This window comes from Leuciscus leuciscus, assembly GCF_965113295.1.
Source record: "Leuciscus leuciscus genome assembly, chromosome: 4".
Classification (NCBI taxonomy): domain Eukaryota; kingdom Metazoa; phylum Chordata; class Actinopteri; order Cypriniformes; family Leuciscidae; genus Leuciscus; species Leuciscus leuciscus.
Window position 1 is genome coordinate 17321322 of NC_138728.1, and position 21034 is coordinate 17342355.

Genomic DNA, 21034 nt, shown 5'->3' on the forward strand with positions numbered 1-21034 from the left:
CATTTTGTTGCTGTCGCACATTGTGTAGGCTTGATGAAGCCCAATGCTGCTGGTGCTGAGAGAGTGCCAGCACACAATGCCTGTATGGTGAAGTGCACAACATTCAATAGAAGTCAACTTGACCTCATGACAACTGGGTGCTGTTTCGTTTGTGACGAGGTGTTCATTTGACTTGAAAATATGTCACTTCTGAAAGTTGATTTGTGTTACTTCTGATTTTTGTGATGGGAAATGAAGGAAAGATTTTTTTTTTTTCTCTGAAATGGGTGGGAGGATCATATGTAGTGTTCATACTACAACTCATATAAAAGGATGGCACCAAGCATTTTGTTTGCATATGACTACAGTATTATGGGGATAGTTTACCCAAAAATCTAAATATGGTCATTTACTCGCCACATATACTGGTCAAACTTTAAATATAATGGAAGTAAATCAGTGTTGTTACTGTTAACTAAAACTATTTTGAAATAAAATATAAATATTAGACAAAAATCTTTCGGTTTGTAGACAACCTACATGAACCACTGAGCCACTGCCGCCGCTATATTATAGCTTAACATGAGAAACAGACCAATGTTTATTATTCAATGTTTATGGTCATTATTCATTGATAATTTTCCACTCCATTGAGCTGTTAAAGGGATAGTTCACTTTGAAATTCATTTTTGGTATGTTTTAGCTTACCTCAAGGGCATCCAAGATGTAGGTGTCTTTTTTTCCGCGGTAGTTTCAATTTTGATATTTTTAGGTCAAACCGTTCTTGTCTGTCAGTCATATAATGCAAGTCTATGGTCACGGTCTCAAAACACAAGCACAGAGTCCAAATTAAAACAATTCCCCGTCGTCCAAATTAAACAATTCCCCATCGTAAGTACACATTGATGGCCTGAGACACGAAACGAGCGGTTTGTGTGAGAAAACGAACAGTATTTATATAGTTTTTTAGCTCTTATACGCAGCCACGTCCAAGTGATCTGAGGGCGCTCGCGCATCCTGGTGTGTGACGTGTACGCAGACTGGTGCATAGATATATACACTAGATGTCGCTTTGTCTACGGCAGTTCATTGGAACGAATGTCTTTAAGGTGACATCTAGTGTATATATCTATGCACCAGTCTGCGTACACGTCAGATCAGATCACTCGGACATGTCTGCGTATAAGAGGTAAAAACGATATAAATACTGTTCGTTTTCTCACACAAACCGCTCGTTTCGTGTCTCAGGCCATCAATGTGTACTTACGATGGGGAATTGTTTAATTTGGACGACGGGGAATTGTTTTAATTTGGACTCTGTGCTTGTGTTTTGAGACCGTGACCATGGACCTGCATTATATGACTGACAGACAAGAACGGTTTGACCTAAAAATATCAAAATTGAAACTACCTCGGAAAAAAAGACACCTACATCTTGGATGCCCTTGAGGTAAGCTAAAACATACCAAAAATGAATTTCAAAGTGAACTATCCCTTTAATCATTGAGCCAGTGAGTCTGAAGATTTGGTTCAGTCTTATTTGTAAACTGATCATTCAGACTGTCTTCTCTTTAAATATTCAAAAAATGTTTATGATGCTTTTATAGTGCTATGATTTATTTATTTATTTCATTTTAGAGCTTCACAGTCCCAGTCCTGATTCATGTTCATTATATTAAAAGAGTGGCCAGGACTCTTAATAAAAATAAATAAATAAAAATAAAATAAAATAAAAAATGCACCTTTTCTGTTTGAACGATGTGATACTGAGTAAAAAATGACAAAATTGTATTTCTTTGAGCAAACTTTTCCGCTAATAATGTAGAGAGGCACCTTACATCCTCTGAGGTTGCCATTTGGTGGTAATTTCTATTGGTTTAACCATATCAGTAAGATTTAGTGTAGTCAAGGCTATTGTTCTGATATTGCTGGTCAACGGCGCTAATGAACAGGTGATAAAGATCAAAGTGGTGTGTTCAGCTCTTGTCTTCCTGTCATAGCGTTTGATGATGCCGATGCTGACGCTCCTTGTACTTTGTCACAAGGTTACAAGAGAAGGAGCAGAGGCATGTATGGATAGTACACCAAATAAATTATTTCCTTTCTCCTGTGAGCCATATTCAAGACCCCATCCTCACTCCTGTTCTCCTCCAATCAGGCAGTGAGGTGTAAAACTGGCACTGCTAGCTCCCAGCTAAGAGATGCCACTCATGCTATGCACGGGCAGTATGGGCCCATCCTTATCGTCGCTATGGATACCTCCTTACTTCCCTAGTTGGAAAGGCTTGCCCACAGAAATGCACGAATGAAATCTAGTAGAAACACTAGACTTTGCATGCACAACTCGATATTATGCGCTCTCACGCACATCTGTTTGACATCTGTGCTAAACCAAGAAGACCCCTTATGAATAGTAGACCACTTTAAAGTTGCCTTTGAGATGTTTTCAGACTCAAATCCCATCCTTACTCCAGCTGTTTGTTACTTCCACAATCTGTGAAAACCTTATTACTCTTCCACATAAATTCTACACATGTCCTGGCACTTTTTTGTTTATTTATTAAACATTTTGGATGATTTGGATGATCGGTCTAGTTTTGGTGCATCATGAGCTGAAACTCTAATCTTTAGCAAATCTCAGAATTAATATTCATATTTCACACTTTACATTATCATGCTGTGATTTACGATTTAACGATTTAAAACGTTTGGTTTTAATTTTTTGTGTTTTATTTTTTATTTATGTAGGCAAAATAGAATATAATTTATTATTGTTGTTATTATTAAATAATTATCAGTATTGGACAGAATTTTTATAGCAGTGCATCCCATGTAGGCATATACAGTATGGACATGGCAATTACACTTGAATCCGCACTAACACAATTGGACAGAGATCATAACGACATTCAAAATTTTCAGCATGAGCGCAGTTTGCTCGCATATATTAACAAAGTTTAGTCCATATTGAAATGTTACCCGTGTTCTAGCTGACCTGAGTAGAAATTGCAACATTGTAACAATTTAGACCCTATTTAGGAACAATGTCTGAGAGCGCGCTTAGTGAGGATCCATCTTGCAGCAGGAGAATGAGAATGCAACTTTGTCCTTTCCAGACATAATAGCTGAATGCAAACTCTAAAAAGCTGGAGAAATGAATAAAAAAACAAACAAAAAAACAGGATGTGACTTCATTGCTAACACCGGCAATGAATCATCCTCTGAATAGCCTTGTAGTCGGACCCATATCCAACTGATTTTTCAAACAAAAGTTTGTTGTATTATTCTCAAGGTGCTTCATTTCGTGCCAAATTGATCTCTGTCAGCAATTTATGCACAGTGACTTGGTGATGCCATCAAATTTTATAGTGTTAATATGGCGTACCGCTCCTCATTTTGTAAACGAGGAGCGCTTGTGAATTGGCTATGAAATTGGCCATGCAGCTGAGGCTATTTCTTCCCAAACCCATGGATAATGATCACTTAAGATGAAACTAGTGAGAAAAACATTGTTGGCAGCCCACTCCTACTGCACATCATTTACATATCTTTTATGAAAGGACATAACTGAAGATAAGTTGGTAATCTTGAACTAAACATCTCTACCATTCAGAAAGTTCCATTTTACTGCTGCTTTCCGATGGTCGTTCTCTCATTTTCTGTCTCACTTTCCCTTTATTTATCATCTCTTTCTCTGAAAATGGAGTTCGGAGTCCATAGTTCTGTCACACTTGATCAGCATTCAAGCTTTATTTTCCCAGCCATCGACATCCATATTCATACTCATCAGCCGTGGGACAAGCGCTCTAGGAAAATTCATGTATATGGTAGAATAACAATCACTTTACTTCACATCACCCTTACAGCAGGGTCCAAAACTCAGCTTGAACGGGGAGGGAGGTGATGAGAATCTGCCATTCTTGGACATGACAGAGCCCACTGTCAGGCGGCTCAGACGTAGTGGAGCTGAAATCTTGTCTCCCCAAACAACAACACCCCTCGTATTCCTCGTTGTGTGTAATGATGCCCTTTGCCAGGAGACTAATCCACCAGAGATGATTTGACACATCCTGTTTAATCTCCTTTGTACTACCTGGCAAGTCCCAGGAAATTTTTTGATTTAGATACAATGTGGCTGTTTCAGTGACAAAATGGTTGCCCGGTGGAGCCAGTTTGGCATGGGAGGTAGATTTGGTGAGTCCAGGCTTTCGGTCGAGGGATGTAGGCACCCATCTCGAATGGATTTGTTCCTGCAAAGCTATTGGCAATAACAATGGGAGTCATGCAGAGGGTTGGAGCAACTACTTCCCTGATGTGCCTCCTGCCAGGTGGTTTGGAGATGGCTGTTACCCAGACCTCCTCTGGCTGGTTTCAGGAGACCTGTCTACACTATGCCCTTGTATTTAAAGTGAAGTGTCTCATTTTTTAACCACTAGTGGCACTAAATGGAATTGCAAAAATAATGACAAATTTTCACGAATCCTCATAATTTGCACAAAGCGTGAAATGTTACTGAGACTCTTTTAAACCCAGAGGATTTTCTTCCATTCCATTTTAGGAGCGTATTCGTGGTCATTTATTTTATTTCCATACCAGATACGATTTTTATCCCAAGTCAACCTTAAAATCTCATCTTTTATGGTGGAACTTCATGATGGATCTAGGTTTTGTCGTCTCAATCTGTCTTTTTGTAAATGCTCTGTGGTGTCTTACCGTATGTTTTAGTAAAAGTTAAAGAATCAAAGTTTTATTGGGTTTTCAACAGTGGCTCAAATAATTCAATGACATTTTTGTTCTTCTGGTATACCATTGATTCTGGAATGTGCTGTCTGGATCTACTTTCCTGATTTATAAATCTATTTCCCCTTAACAATTTCTCAATCACATCAACTGCATTTTTGATTTGTACTTCTGACCCTTTAATGCATGTCTTGTCTCTTTTTGAAATTATTGATTTAATATTGGTTATCTTTTCTGAATTTTGTCATAAAGGATTGTCTAGCTTTGTTTCCTACAAATATCATTTTCTTAACAAAATTCCTTATATAATTGTTTAATTTTTCTGTTAAAATCCTTGATGCAAAATACATTTCTGTGAAAATTAACACTGCATAAGATATCGAGATTTGTTTTTAGAGAATGTATCATTGATATGGATGCATTTTGTCTTTCTGCACTTTTTCCCCCTTATTGTCAAGTGTGAACAAGTTAAAAACAAGTTTAAAAAAAAAGTAATTGCAATAAGAATAAATACTTCAGGACAATATTTCCAGGACACAATCTATGATAAGTCTTAACATCTTATTCAGTGCAGCAATCTTGTTTTAAGGATTTGTAGATGTATTATTGGAAAACAAACAAACAAAAAAAGCCATTCAAAACTCATTAAGAAATGTTTTTTTGCAAAGTTACACTGTATTCATGTCGTGGCTTTGATGCTCAGGTGGAATTATTGGATTTAGAATTTTTCTTAAGCTCGTTGTCTATGCTTTCCCCTGTTTCCCACACATTTACACTCTTTTCTTTAACATACTATATTATCAAATGCAAGACCTTTTGTTTTATGTATTAACTTTTTATATATGTAAGTAACATTGGAAGTTCCCAAAGGTTAATGACAAAGATTATTACCAAATTGTGATAAAAGCCAGGCATGTCTCTCTCATATTATGCCCTTCTAGACTTATTGTTTGTGAGAGTTTTCTAAACACCGCTCATTCATTTGGATGTTGTCCATTTACAAGCCTCCGCCAGTACTCTCTTTCAGGAAAGCATTCATTTGTCCCTAATGGATGTGGCTGATTAATAAATCAGTGACACGTTTCAGCTGGTCATGTAACCCTTGAAGAAACGTACCCAGTGCACCATTTTCTTTGCACTTTATTTTCTCTTTTCCCATCCCAATCCCTTCATTTTGTGAAGAGAGTGCTCTTTACCAGTAATCCCCATGATCAGACCGATGGTTGTGCTCGCATTGTGATCGGCCATGTCTGAAGTTCTTTGCATCTCATTCGGTTGAGAATGAGTCATTTATAAAGTACCTTAAGTAAGGGGTAAGCATCACTTGTCTTTATCAAGGTAAATCTTGTTTACACTGTTGGCACTAGCAGTAGAGGACAGAGCCCTTCTTGAGAATAAGCCCTTCTCGGCTGCCTTGGAAATACTGCAATGCCAAAGGTAATTCTTTGAAAAAGAGGGTTTGAATGGATGGCCTTAAGTCCACTTTCTTGAAGCTGATGAAGCGCAGGGCATGAGTTCTCATGAAAAGACACAATTTGAGGCAGATTATTTATATATTTCATCTTATGGGAAAGGCTGTGATGCACAAGGACAAAGCTATTGAAGGGACAGATTGGATGAGAATAATATCTACAGGATGAATCATTTTCACATCAAGGTTTTTCATGATGTTTTAACAATACCGGTTATATGAACTTAAAGCACTGGCTTGTTTTTCATTCATGTCTGCCTTAAAATCTCAAACACAAATACAGAAATCTGCAATGAAAAATAACACTTTTTTTAATCAGTACTTTAATTACTTAATTTTTTACTCTCCCGTTTTTTTTTTTTTTAAGCATGATTTAGTGAGATTTATTCTTAAAACAAGAACAAAAGTATATATTTAATGTAATCTTAATGTAAGTTTTTTTTTTAAACAAACTGGTAAATATTCTTGACAATATCTTATAGAGTTGAGCTTCTTAAGTAAATGTGTATATAAAATAAAAAAGACAAAGTACTATTGATACTAGTATGTAGTGCTAGAACAAACAAACAAAATGCAAATTCTTTTTTGTTGGTTTTGTTTTTAAAACTATGCTAATTTGTTTCAGGGCACTACAGTATATACTAGAAGTATTCTTCCTCTACAGGCACACTTATCAAATATGTGTAGCATACTTATAAATGAGATAGAGAATTTGTCTTCTTCCAAAGCAGGGCATCTTTTAGTTGATTACCAAAGACAATCCTGTCTTATTAGTCGTAAACATGGAATAGATTCCGGAGCTGTGCCACGAGGTTGCGATTTAACACAAACGTTTCAGTTTATAATTACTCACTCCGGGAGCTGCTATTACAGCAGAGAGGCAGAGGATGGCAAATGTGTCACGTCGGGATAAGTAATCCAGGCACGCCGCTGAAATCGCTTCTTAACTGGGTGCGGCATGTCTTTCCCTCAGACTTATGATTCTAGCACAGCGGCACGTCAAAGAAGGAAGGGTGGGGGGCGGCCTTGAGGAGAAAACAGATTTAAAAAGTCATAGAAAAAGAAGAGGAATGGATAGACTCAACTGGCAAGAATAAAAGGCATCTCACTGTTCTTATTTGTCATCCATTCCTCCATCAAACCACTCACTAGGCTCCCCTCAGTCGATTTATATAGCACTGTGGCCCTGACGCTCACACACACACTCTCACACACTGTTTTAAATGAAAGGCCACAGTGAGCACAGTGTATGACTTGTGAATGTCATTCTTAGAAGCCAGAAAACCTGGTCTCTGGGGAGTGGCAGTGGGGAGACATGGGAAGGGTTGTTGTTGGCTGACAGACAGTGCCTGAAGAGTAACTTAAATCGCCGAATGAGAGCAACTCGATGGAAATCAGCAGGGTGGAGTAACACATTCGCTCAAATGAGCTGCTTTCGTCTTCCAATATCAGACGATCAAATAGCTGGAGATGAATGTTGGAGACAACGCAAGAAAAAAAGAAGAAAAGAAGATAAGTCACCAATCCATTTATTGCCGTCTGTTGTGCTGTGCTCTGCCCAAGTTATCCCTAACGGCGCATGTTTACATATTGCGACGTCACCGTTGAGGTTACCTCCGTATAATGAGCCGAGGCAGATGGTCGGCTGTAGTCTCCCTCCAGCTGAGGAGGTCTCACGCTTTGGACACAGGCTTTGGAGGTTTGGGGGGAGGGATGGTTCCCAATCATTTCGGAGGCTGTTAGCCAGCTATTCTGCTGTGATTGCAGCATGATGTGCCAAAGCTAGTGCACACTGCTCGTCTGACAATCACACTCCCATCATCTCTGACAACCTGCTCTGCTTCACTCCAGGGTGAAAGCTGCCCAAGCCGTTTCTAAACATAATGATCTGTTTCTTTTAGCAAATATCGCCAGCTGTATTTCAGCATTTTGGGATGAGTTTTCGCCCAATGAGTGCAAACTCTGAGGCAGATTACACTTGTACGTTTTGAATATCCTTATTAATAGAGAAATATGTCGCCGTTATTTGCACAGACATGTTGGTTGCAATTTCAAAAATTATATTTTGATAATAGTCCACTCTAAGAGATCAGGTTTGTAGTAATAGTAGTAGTAGTGTAACTTGCTCATTTTGACTAAAATGTATAGTCGTGCCTTCACTGTTTAGTGAGGTCATTGTATGTTCCGAGAAAACTGAAGTTATATGGTCAGTGTCGGTCACAGTGCCTTTTAAATGCTGTTTTTGATTTGGCTCTATATTATGCTTTTTCAATTATTACCATTCATGCGGTGTTTGTGAATGTAAAAGGTCTGCAAAGTTTCAAAGGTTAAAGTGCACAACAAATAAAGGGATTGTCTCCTTAATAAAAGCGATTCTGAACTGCTGAAACGAGTCATCAGCAATTCCAGTCTCACTTCCTGTTACATACCCATGTAACAATAGCCGCGTTTCCACTGTCGGGCCAGGGCCGGGCTAGGGCTAACAGCGAGCCGAGCCGGGCCAGTGGCCTCGGGCCTCAAGCACCGGGCTTGCGTTTCCACTGCCGGGCCATTAGCCCTGCAGCGCTGCCCTAAACCCCGCCCTTAACACGCCTTCCTGGATCAAACGTCATACAACCTCACCCATTTCAGCGGGAATTATGATGTTCATTCAGGCAGGAAGTTAGAAAACTTAGATTTTAAGAAGATAGCATGTATTAACTCACCGTCCGCGGCTGCCATAGTGTCCCGTCTTGTCTCTCCACTAACAGATGGACGGTGACCCAGCACACCGTCCATCAAGTCGAACCATGGAAAGTTCCTTCTCTGGGCACCGCTTTGTCCATTGTGCGTTTTAATCGCCTTGTACTGCGCCCACAACTTTTTTATTTTTTCCCGAACTTGAAGCGTTGTTCACTGAATGCTTAGCTTAGCAAGTTCAGCAACGATGTATTTTATAACGTCCTCGTTTCTGCACAGAGGAAGCTCCCGAAAAAAAAGTTGCTTTATTTTATGATAGTCCGGTATAAAGAGACGAGACGTGGGCTACTGACAGATAAAATAAAAACATGACTGTGATAGCCTTTATGATTGGTCGGATTTCTTCAAGCGTATGTTTTTTTACTATGCGTATCTTCAAGCGTTTACTATGTTTACTATGGTAACGGTTAGCGCGCATAGTCTTTTGCATCACAAACACAAGGCATTCAAACATGAACGCGAGTTAAATTATTTTAAAAGTCTTTAATGCTGACAGAATTATCCGGCGCTGCCGTCTCTCGACTCAGGTAAACTCCGCCTCTGTTCGTAACCACTCCTCTAGCCCGAGCTGGCCCGCTCTGGCCCAAGGTATTCGACGGGCCAGAAATCCTGGCCGTTGGCCCCGAGTAAGCCCCGATCAAGCCCCGGAAGTGACAGTGGAAACGCGACTGGCCCTGGCACGCACTAGCACGGCCCGGCCCTGGCCCGACAGTGGAAACGCGGCTAATGTAACAAATTCTGCTCTTCATTGGCTGCCTTCAAACAATGTCTACTTTGACTCTCGTTGTAGCTGAGGCATGGAAGAGATGTCGAGAAGACGCTGTTTTCAGTGCTGCACATACACTTTGCATGCACTTCAAAAAGATGAGGACTCGTGCTGGAATTGATACGGAAAAACCAACAGATTTTGTTTGTGTCACTGCGTATCAAGCGTTGAGAAAGCCTCTAAAGCTGAAATTCACATGGTAATAGGCGTTTCGGTTCTGACATGCCCTGTAAGAGGTGAACTAATTACAATAAACTGGGCTGTCTGACCAATCAGAGCAGAGTAGGCTCTCAGAAAAGAGGGGTTTAGAGAGATTGGATCTTCGAATGCGACCGGATCTAGGCATGTGCAGGGTAGCCCTTCTATAGCTAACAGGAACGGTGCCTCTCTTTGAAGGAACCGTTTACTCTTTGAGAAATTAGGTGATGTGCTATTTATATTATGAGAAAATTAAAGTGTTTTTTGATCTTGGATGCATGGTGGTGATGAATTCCTTTAGAGTATGATTTTATGATTCTAATCTGGCCAAAAATTATTTTGTATTTTAATACCAAATTGAAGCTCTATGTCAGTGGATTTATTTTTGCAGCAGAAACACATTTGTTTGCATTTTGTCTAGTGGTTACACTAGAATCGATAGCGAGCTGTGGAAAATCGATATAATGGAGTGTGAGGAGAGAACATTGCTGCTGTCCCTTTTTTCAACACTGATGACAACATAAAACATTACAAATAAATTCTAGCACCAGATCTCCACTCGTTTTAACGGATGCAGTGAAACTGCTGCTGGACAATTGTTCGTGCTACTTCTCTTTTAGACACATCTCTGCAGTGAGCCATTTCATAAATTGTTGGGGACAAAATTGGCCTTGGCTAAAAGTGGCAGGACCATTCTAAATGACACCTACGAGTGTAACATTATAATACCCTTAAAAATGAAAACTTAATTATGTCTCGTTTTGGGGTCTCTATCTTGGGAAATAGTATAGGATGTATCTATATACTACATGGGCCTACATGCACACCAACAGACATAACTGGGTCTTGGGTGTCTTTCTGGATAATCATCAAATGGATGCCTGTCACAGTTGGCAGTGGCAAGTCACATGGGTCAGCAGGCTCTACCACTCAAAGCTCAAACTGCATTATAATCGCAATATCTCTGCTGTCATATACACAACTGCTCCTACACAGCTTTGAATCAAAGGCCAAAGAGTTGTTGTCTCCATCTCCTTTGCTTGTTGTTACATATCGGGACGTGAAAGCAATTAAAAGACATGGATTGAGTTTAATCCCCTTTCCTCTGTTCTGAATCACATGGATATGAAATATGTCACAGTGCCATCTGCAGCGGTTGCTCTGGGTGGCCTCATGATAGTGTGTAAACGCATTCTGGCTGCTTGTAGGCTAACATAACTCAAGACAAGCTTCAGTTATATTACAGTCATTGACCTTTCAAAGGAATGCTGTGCACAGGCATGTAATGAGAAATGCTAAGCTGAGGTAAGTGCAGATGATAGAACAAAAACAGAGCATGTAAATCACACTGTTACTTTCGACAGGAAAAAGAAAGAAGAGAATGTGAGTGCATTAGCCTGTGCAAAACTCACTGCTGTGATGCTAGGTTGTAGGGTGTTACTGTGAAGTTGCTATGCGTTTTTTGGGATGGTTGCTAAGGTTGTTACTTACTAGTGAAGTCCAAAGAACTTTATGATATTATGCCTTGGATCCCTTTGTCAATGTTAGTCTGAGGGTATTTTTCGAGATCACAAAAGCCACACTATCTGAGCCGATTAAAGTAAATTAACAACATCATTTTATTTTCCGCTATTCATATCTAGACAAGAAATCACGTTTTAGGTTTTGAAAACCCTTAAGGTGCAGTTTAATTTTTGCTGGCGAAATCCATTCATTTCACTAGGAATCCCCGTGATGATTTGATGTAAGGTTTCCCCAAACAACAATGGGTTCAAGTTGGTCACCGTGATTCGCTACATTGACCAACAGAAATCTGCTTGAGTTGAAAGTGACTTCAGTGTGAGCTGGGCTTCATACATTGCTACACTATTGACAACGGACAATGAACCTTTCTTGGTCGTGAAATGTAGCCAAAATTAACTTAATGTGACCATACTGTTAATCCTATAAGTATGAGCAATAGTAGCTTTAGCAATAACTTTAACTTACAAAACACAAGCTAAAAAAGCTATTAAAAAAAGTCAAAATGTGCTAAGTTTACTGTTAAGAAATAAAAATGAACAGGAAATATCAGCCATGTAAAGCGTAATAATGTGATTAACATTTGAAATTGCAAAATATCCAACACTGCATATTGCCGGCCATTAAATGATTTGGTAATGAAACAGCTGAAAAACAAATGTACATAGATACATAGCAAACAAAATACATAGTGTCGTTTTTGCAAACAAAACTACTTCACATAGACTAAATGAAATAGTGTAGTTAGACTAGATCTGAAAATATTCAAAAGACTAAAATGTAAGAGTAAATAGAAGGCTGACATAAACCACATGACAATATGTTGCCAAATTTAACATTGACATTTCATTCTCATTTTAATGCGACCCCATTTTCGGCAAGAACTGCAAAGAACGTGAATGAGGACACGACAGCTTCCCAAACAGAAACAATGAAGTAGAGCTGAACTGAAGGAATGAAAGAAAGAGGGATGAAGAGAGAAGCTAGTTATGAAAGGAAACTATAAGAGACAGGGATGTTGAATGACAAGTCATTCTTTCATGGCCACAAACATAAAAAAAACTGTTGAAACTAATTAACTGGTGAGGTAGACAGCAGACAAATGGGCTTCAGGGACCGTCATTGTGTCACTTGTGTCGTTTGTTTCAAGAGCTTGTCGGTAGGAGCTGTCAGATTGCTAGCGCTTCATTGATTGGTGGGCAGGGAGGCTGGGCATTCTCATGCTTACAGCCTCTGCATTATACAGATGATTTACACACCGAAGCAGCTGTTCGTTCTGGCAGCGGTTCAGACCTCACATAAGTAGTTTCAAAGCAACTCTAATGGACTCAAAGCTGGAACACGACCACAGCCAGCCAACCGAGACAAGTGATACAGAAAGCACTCCGCGAAGTGTGGGTCAACATCAGAGACATTCATTCTTTTTCTAATTATGTGTTGATCTTCAGCAGTTTACATAAAGGTTTTTTTTTTTTTTTTTTTTACCAGTTACCAGTTCATGTCGTATAAGGGAACCATGCTCTCTACCTTGTTGACAAATCTCCAAAACGGAAAGGCAAATTCACTAAACAATTTTACTTAAACAGTTCATAAGCTCTTACCAAGAAAACACCATTTGAGGAGTGACCTTGTCAGGTTAAGCAGGGATTGTGTAAGATTGTGCAAGTAAATACACTCAATAACTATATGTTTCCATCACCCTGTTTTTATGTGCATTTTGAAGTATCGCATCAGAAACGATTAATGGAAACGGCAAATTTCGCAAAAAGAGTTGCGAATAATGAGAGATGGAAACGCATTTGCCGAATAAATTCTGACGTAGCAAACATTAAACCCACATGACTAATCAGCTGTTTCTGCTGATGGTGTTTTATTTACTTTTGGTTACTAGGTACCAATACTACCGTCATCCGCTCAAACAACTTGATTGAAATGCAAATAATTCGCACTCTAATAATTGTTTTTTTGCACACTTTGAAAACGTTCGCTTCACATTTTGAAGTTTGATGGAAATCCAGTTATTGTTAGTCGCACACAGGCTTTCTTTGTATGCAAATTGTAATGTTTTATTCGAACAATGTTTGTCTGAAGCAATTAACCTTGTACTGTTAATGTCCTTGTTATTTATTTAAAACATTTAGTTTATTTATAAATATTTAATATTTAAATACTGTTTAAAGTCAACATTTATTATGAAAGAATTTATGAAAGAAATCAATACAGCAAGGATGCATTCAATTTATTCAAAAGTTGCAATAAAGACATTTAGAGCGTTACAGGAATAAACAACAAAAAAATATTAAAATGTGTTAAAATTGTGTTTACTGTATTTTTGATCAAATAAATGCAGCCTTGGTGAGCTAAAGAGACTTCTTTCTGAAACATTATAAATCTTTCCCACCACAGACATTTAAATTGTAGTGTATTTATTTAAAAACTTTTATTTGTTTCTGTACATTTTCTGATCATGACAGCAGCTTCAAATGTGTCTGAATCATGCAGGAGTGATGCTGTGCAGTTTCAGTAAAATATGCCATGTCATGGAAATCTGCTGCATCCGTCACGATCTAGCACTCAGAACCAATTCACAGGATGGATTTGCACTGGCATTGTTTGTGCTGTCATCTGATTAGCATAATGTCTTTGGTGAATCGGCACTTAAACCATGCAGACAGTGTGCAAGTAAACTGTAACACCGGGTGCGCTTCCTTCTTCATGATTTCCCCCATTTATGTTGATACAAGGAAATAATTTAGTAGACCTTGGGATTTTTGTCCCAGTGCCAGCAAGGTATAATTTATTCGACTGATAAAATGCCAGGCTTTTGTTGTCTTTTTTTCCATATGTGATTGTCTTTCCATGCATTGCCTTTCCGCACCTGCCAGTCTAAAGTAATAGCTTTTAATCTGTGCATCAAAGCCTGGATAAAGAGCCTCTAAGGAGAGAGGGGATATGGATGAGAAACTCTTGTTTCTTCCCCCTCCCTCCATGGCTTTCTCTTTCTCATAGCTTTTACTGCTGTTTGCACGCCATGTTATCAATAACTGGGCTTCACCACTGACAAAGACAAATCACTTTTTTATTTTCACATTAAAGAAAGACGAAAACGATCTAGTCTGTGTGAGCTTGCCCATTTGATTACTTTAAATAGTTACCTCAACAATCTGTTCTGCTTGGCAGCAACATGCTGCCCGTTGAATAGCACAGTTCGTCCTATATTCAAATAGCTTTAATCAAATGTGTGCGCTCTGAAAATAATTAGCTGTTTGCTTTCTGTAGAATCATCTGTGTCATCTTAAAGACATAGTTCGTCCATAAATGAAAATTCTGTTATTATTAACATCTTCATGTTGTCCCGTATTTATTTATTTAGTGCACAAAAGAACAATTTTGAAGAATCGCTATAGCTACACTAATTTCAATACAACAATAGATCATAAAGACTTTGGCTAAAAACACCAAACAAGCACCATAATTGTGGTCTATACTATATTCAAAGTCTTCTGAGGTCATGTGATAGCTTCGTGTGAGAAACAAACCCAAATTCATTAATTATTCGCTACTAAAGTTATTATTCACTGATAATCTTCCCCTCCAGTGAGCTGTTAACTAACGATCTGCTGCTACTGAATCATTGAATTGATTAGTGAACTGGATCAGTCTGATTCATGAACAGATTTAGTCAGATCTGTGAACCAGATCTACAAATTCAATGAAAAGACCATCCATTAATCATCAAATGACAATGGTTTCTCATATATCATAAGAGAATGTGACTTGCTATTTGCAATATGCAGATGCACAAATGACTTTTGAGAGCTACAGTGGAGGGGACGACTTTCAATCACTGCTTCCGAATATGGTGATTTCCCTACTAGATACTATGTGAAAAACAGTATGCCAAAAGAGTAGCATGTCCCAAATCATATTCAAAAGACAGTAGATGAAAAATGTCTGGATGATCTAATACTTTCACACAGATTCTACTTTACTAGGAGTTACAGTATGAATGGCAGTGATTTCATGCAATCAGCGCTGTGAGTTACACGATAAAGCCATGGCAGATGTTGTACATCCGGTTTTCATTCTTACTATTCACATTCATACTATATAGAACTTACTTTTTAATGGTACTGAACTACTTTACCAAATGTAGTACCTGCTCAGACAGAATGGGATTTCAAATGCAGCTAATGACTTAAATTTCAGTCTGTTCCTCACCCACATCTATCATATGACTTCCTTGCAATATAATGCACAAATCATATAGACTACCTCTGTGTGTTTTTTTAGGTTTAGAAAGACATGAGAGTGAGTATATAACTATCCCAGAGTCCTTCTTGAGGGTGAAGTGTTGTTACTCCATCCTTATTCACCTGCTCTATAGGCAGCATTTTTCAGCCTATGCCCCAGTGACAGGAAGCACCTGTGGTGCGGAGATCTTAGAATGCTCTTTATCTCAGTTCCACAGCACATTACACAATTCAAGCAGCCCGCAAATGAACACGCTGGACGTCAGCTGTGAAACCGACCTGTCGATACCGAACTCGTCTTCCCCACTGAGAGAGTGAGATTACCCAGCTGATTGGAAAATCAACAGGAGGAAATGACACTGGCTTTATGGGTTATTTCTTAATGCTTGCATTTGAGTCTATTGATTGTGCCATAAGAACATTTTCCTGTTTCCTCCTTGCACAGTATGTTGCACAGGTTAAGCAAGATTTAAGCTGTATTGTGTCTAAAGTTTAAAATATATATTGATTTGTCCTAATTCGATAAATTTTCTTATTGCATTAGTTATTTGACCAAGAAACATTAACAATTAGTGGAAAGTAGGCTTGTTAAGTAGTTTTTGAGATTATAGTCTTAGGAAATGTTAATTGACTTCCTTTAAAGACGGTTTTCAGGATTCTTTTTTTTTTTTTTTTTTTTTTTGATTGGGACAGTGCATTTTAATGAACATAATGGGTACATGCATGTAAAAATGCCGGATTTTAGCCAAAGGGCTAATTTCCATCCGTAGTCCAGTTCTCTTTATGTTAAGACATAAATATTATTATACAATATTCGTTTTTGTTGACCTCTCCTCTTTCGTTTGCAGATTAGAAGAACGCTGCTCCCTGTGACTGACTTTGGTGAGAGAGAAAGTCTGAGGCCAGCTTCAGCAGCAAGCTACCTTGAGTTAAAGGTTAGTCTTTGTCCCGTGGCTTCAAAGACTAGACGTACACACACAGAGATACGCATGCATCCGTTTGGTTTCATTAGAAATGCCAGGGGGCTGGAGAGGTTCCCTGTCCATTCACAGCCAAACACCTGCACGGCTTTCATCCCCTATCTGTCCACTCAGCCTTTATCACCTGCCACCCAGCCAACCACAGCACACACACACACACACACACGGCATCTAAACAAGCCATACACACCAGACATGCCTCACGCACTGCTAATTCGCACAGCCACATGGCACACACCAGTCAGAATACCACACAAAACTTCTGTGCACAGCTCCACACAGCATGCGTTCACCCAACACATCCTGCTGAAAAGACCATCTTAGACCAGAATGAATTTTCACAGCGTCCTAACCAAGCGTGATGTAGCAATGCGGCAAACAATACCATTTCTTCTATGTTAACCAAAACCAACAATTCTGAACGTTTTGGGGCTGAAACTGAACAATGAACAATCTAATTTTATTATTTTTATTATTTTTAAATAATATATGTATATATATATAATGTTATAATCATATTTAGATGTTTTGGTATGTTTTTTTTTTGTTTTTTTTTGTTTTTTGCCATTTTTAACTGAGCTTAAAATTCGGACAAAATACTTTAAGCTTTCCTGTTGCCCAAACAGTAGAGCGTTGACGCTTGCAACGCCAAGGTCCTGGGTTCGATTCCCAGGGAAAGCAAGAACTGATAAGAATGTAAATGTGTACCTTGAAATGCTATGTGAGTCGCTTTGGATAAAAGCGTCTGCCAAATGTAAAATGTTAGGTTTGCAAGGAACATAATAAAACGTCCAACTAATTATGACTAAAGTCATAATAGCTTATGTACTTATCAAATATCATGGAAGTCATTAAAACCTGACCTGACTGCTTAGGACACATAGCCATGCTCTTGACCAGCAGAACTCAATTGCACAAGGTAATCTTGGTGGTTAAGCTAGTCAAGCAGCGTCCCCTATACATAGTCTGATGAATGGTCTTTTTAGCAGGGCACACACTAAGACCTCCACCTGGTTCAAATACCTCATTTCGAGTCACTGAGGAAATCAATACATGCTCCAAATAAAACAAAAACAGTGTGCTCTACCTCTGACAATCTGTCATTCTCATTCAATATGTCAAATGCAAAGGCTGCAACCCAATTTCAAAGCAGACTATTTGCTCTCATGTGGGAGGTGCTGGAGTAAAAAAAGGATTGTGTTACTTAGCTATCTGTTTCCCCTTCATGGGTTAAAGAGTTTGACTAATGCAATATTGATTTCGCTCTCTGGATAGAGAAGACACAAACACAGCTTATTGAAATATGGATAGTCAAGCCGCCAAGAAAATATTAAAAGACCTCAGGCGGAGGGGGACGTCAACATTAAGCTGGATTTTACCCTTCAGCAGCAGAAAAAGTTTAAAAGTTTAAACTCTTTGTATTGATAAAGGATAAAGAAAGGATTTCAGCATTTTTTTAAAGCTGTTTAATGTCAACATTTATGTGGTTCTCTGTTCTTTTCATTGCATTTTAGTAAACAATGTGTTGTCCTTCAAAGTTTTGAACTGAGTAGGTAGAAAAGCCCACACATTCTGCAAGGACACTGTGAGACTGTATACACTATGTGAGGTCAGACCATTCACATGTTTAAAGAAGAACGTTAAAAGAACTGCAAACACACATATACTGTATATTGATTATTGTGGATTTTAACTGTGCAAATAATTAGTTAACGATGTTATACTTGTGTAAACCTGCAGGTTAAAGGCTCCGGTTGTGATTAGTAACAATATAATCATGCAAGCTTAGCATCTTTTGTTAGCATCAGGCCTGGTAATGGAAGCTGAGTTGCCATTTGGGGAGGCATTTTGTTTGATTCAGACCTTGTTAAAATGCTATTTTGTTTTGAGCGCAAGTGGTTGTGCACCTTCAGGCAAGTGCGGAAGGACTCAGAGAGTGTTCTCAGAGCAGGATTGGCGCGAACAGTCCAATTTTTCATCGTTATTGGTCATGACATATCCAAAGTGGCAGAGCGTGGGCTTGAAGGTGAACGGTGGATGCTTCAGCTGGGCAGGGAACTCTCACGCCACCACATTTGTCCCTGCAGGGTCTTCTACACAGCCGTGACGACAACAACACAATTCAATTGGCTATTACAGCCAATGAGGTTAAAAACAAGAGCTCACAGTTGTTCTTACACATATCTCATACTTTCTTTTTGCATCGTCAACCTAAACTGGTCTTGGTAGCAGTATAGCATTAAGTTAGAAGCCAAGGTTGTGCATCATTCAATTGAATGCATTGTAACCCTTGTGAAAAAGAAACACACTTCTATAGTATGCTTTACACTTATTATAATAAAAATCATTTGAAATGGACTTAAATTAAATTTTGACAGTGAATAGTTGAGGGAGAATCCTGAACCGGCTCTTGTATCTATACTCTTGTGTTTGGTATTGGTGTTATCTACACAGCTTTTCTTCTCCATGACAAGCGTGTGTCAGAAAAGTTGCGCAGCACTTTGTGTTTCCTGAAGAAACTGGGGTAGCCTATATCTACTGTTTTAAAAGCGCCACCCTCTGTTACAGAGTGAATTATTTTCTTTTAGCCTGTTAACCAACTTTTTCGTGCCTTACCATCGTATTGACCTGCTATGTATATTAGGAAAGTAAATGGAGTCCATTTTGATTTCATCTGGACTTCAGCAAAAAGCAAGTGTTATTGATCCTTCCACAATGACCCACTTACATGTTTAAGCACGTTTTTCCATTATGAAGGTTTCCGCACACAACTGCTGTGTTTTACAAGGAATCTATCGATGTCCCATTGCTGTAGGACAGGGCAATTCGTTTAGGCATCATGATATATTACCAAGGCCCGGCTGTGTTGTTGGGTCATTAGTTTACTTAATACTGGATCCCAGGGAGTGCTAAAATCCTGTGTTCTCTCACACATGCATCACCTGCTGCGCTCGCATGTGTGCTTCCAGCCACCATTTTGCCTTTTCTTTTGCAAAGGCCTCTGAGAAAGAGGAAAACCAATATATGCTATGATGACTTAAGCCTATAGGAGAAGACTTTAACCTGGCAGCTCTCATCATTTCGGACTGGCAGGCAATTAAGGATGTGACATGCATTTTAATATTACTGTATGAGAACAGATTCCAACACCTAGTTCCCTGTTTTGGAAACACCACTTTATGGAAGTTACTGAAAGTGAATGAATATTTCTCATGTTAAAATCACAAACTTTCAACACTTATGAGAATCATCTGTCCCATTGGCCAGCTAAATGTTGACTTAAAGCAAAAGTGCAAACAGTTAATTTTTAAATGCACTCAAAAATGAAAATTCAGTTTTCATTTACTGAACCAATTCCAAATCTTTCCCTCTTATGTAACTCTCAAAAAGTATATTTGCATATGTGCATGTTTCAGAATTTGTCCTTTTTTCCCACGCAGAAAAAAGTCAAATCATATATGGCATGCAATTGCATAAATTACATTCTTCATTTTTAGGTGAACTGTCCCTTTGAGAGAATGTAGTAAAGAGTTGATACCAATTCAAGTAAACTTATGACACATAATAGTCAAACTAAGTTTATTACATTACACTACCGTTCAAAAGTTTGGGGTCGATTAAGATTTTTAATAAGTACTTTTATTAGCAAGGAGACATTAAATTGATCCAAAATTACATTAAATACATTTATAATGTTACTAAATAAAATATTTATGTTTCTATTTATTTATTAAAAAAATGCACACAACTTTCAAAATGTATGATAATAAGATTTTTGTTGTATGTTGACCAAATCTACATATTAGAATTATAAATGAGGGATCATGTGAAACTGATGACTTTGCCAGATTGAAATTGTGAATAAAGAATAAATTACAGGAATAAACTACATTTTAAAATAGAGAAGTTGTTTTAAATGATAATAATATTTCACAGTTTTCCTTTTTTTTACTGTATCTTAGTGAGCATAAGAGACTCTCTATATTACAGACACCAAACTTTTAAATGTTAGTGTATATTTTCCCCAATCTTCCTAGGTTATACTAACTGTAATGTCTTCGGATTTATTACTGTGTAAGATGCACTCTTTTCTCTCTCCCTTCTCTCTCGTGCTTGCTCTCTCCGTTGCTCCAGGTTCTATCACTTGCCTCTGTCACTCTCAGCCCTTCTCTTTCTTCCCTCAACACTCTCTCTTCCTGTTTCATCGTAGTCCAAGACTTTCAATATGAGCATGTGTGTTTGTTTTGACCCAACTGAATGTGTGTTTCAGAGCCATTGTTTCTAGAGGCCTTCATCCACAAACACTTGAATGGACGTCACTCATCATGATAATTTAATTATCAGACTCTTGACAAACGCATTTAATGAGTGCTCTCCAAAGCCGACC

General features: G+C 38.5%; 1 protein-coding gene across 4 annotated transcripts in view; it reads left to right on the forward strand.

Annotated features, from left to right (window-relative positions):
• The window catches only part of syt1a (synaptotagmin Ia), a 192998-nt gene that overhangs the window by 85547 nt on the left and 86417 nt on the right, over positions 1 to 21034 (forward strand). For all 4 annotated transcript variants that reach the window (XM_082168286.1, XM_082168287.1, XM_082168288.1 and 1 more), the window contains one exon: positions 16516 to 16602. The gene's annotated coding sequence lies outside the window, so the exon portion shown is untranslated. The remainder of the gene's footprint in view (positions 1 to 16515; positions 16603 to 21034) is intronic.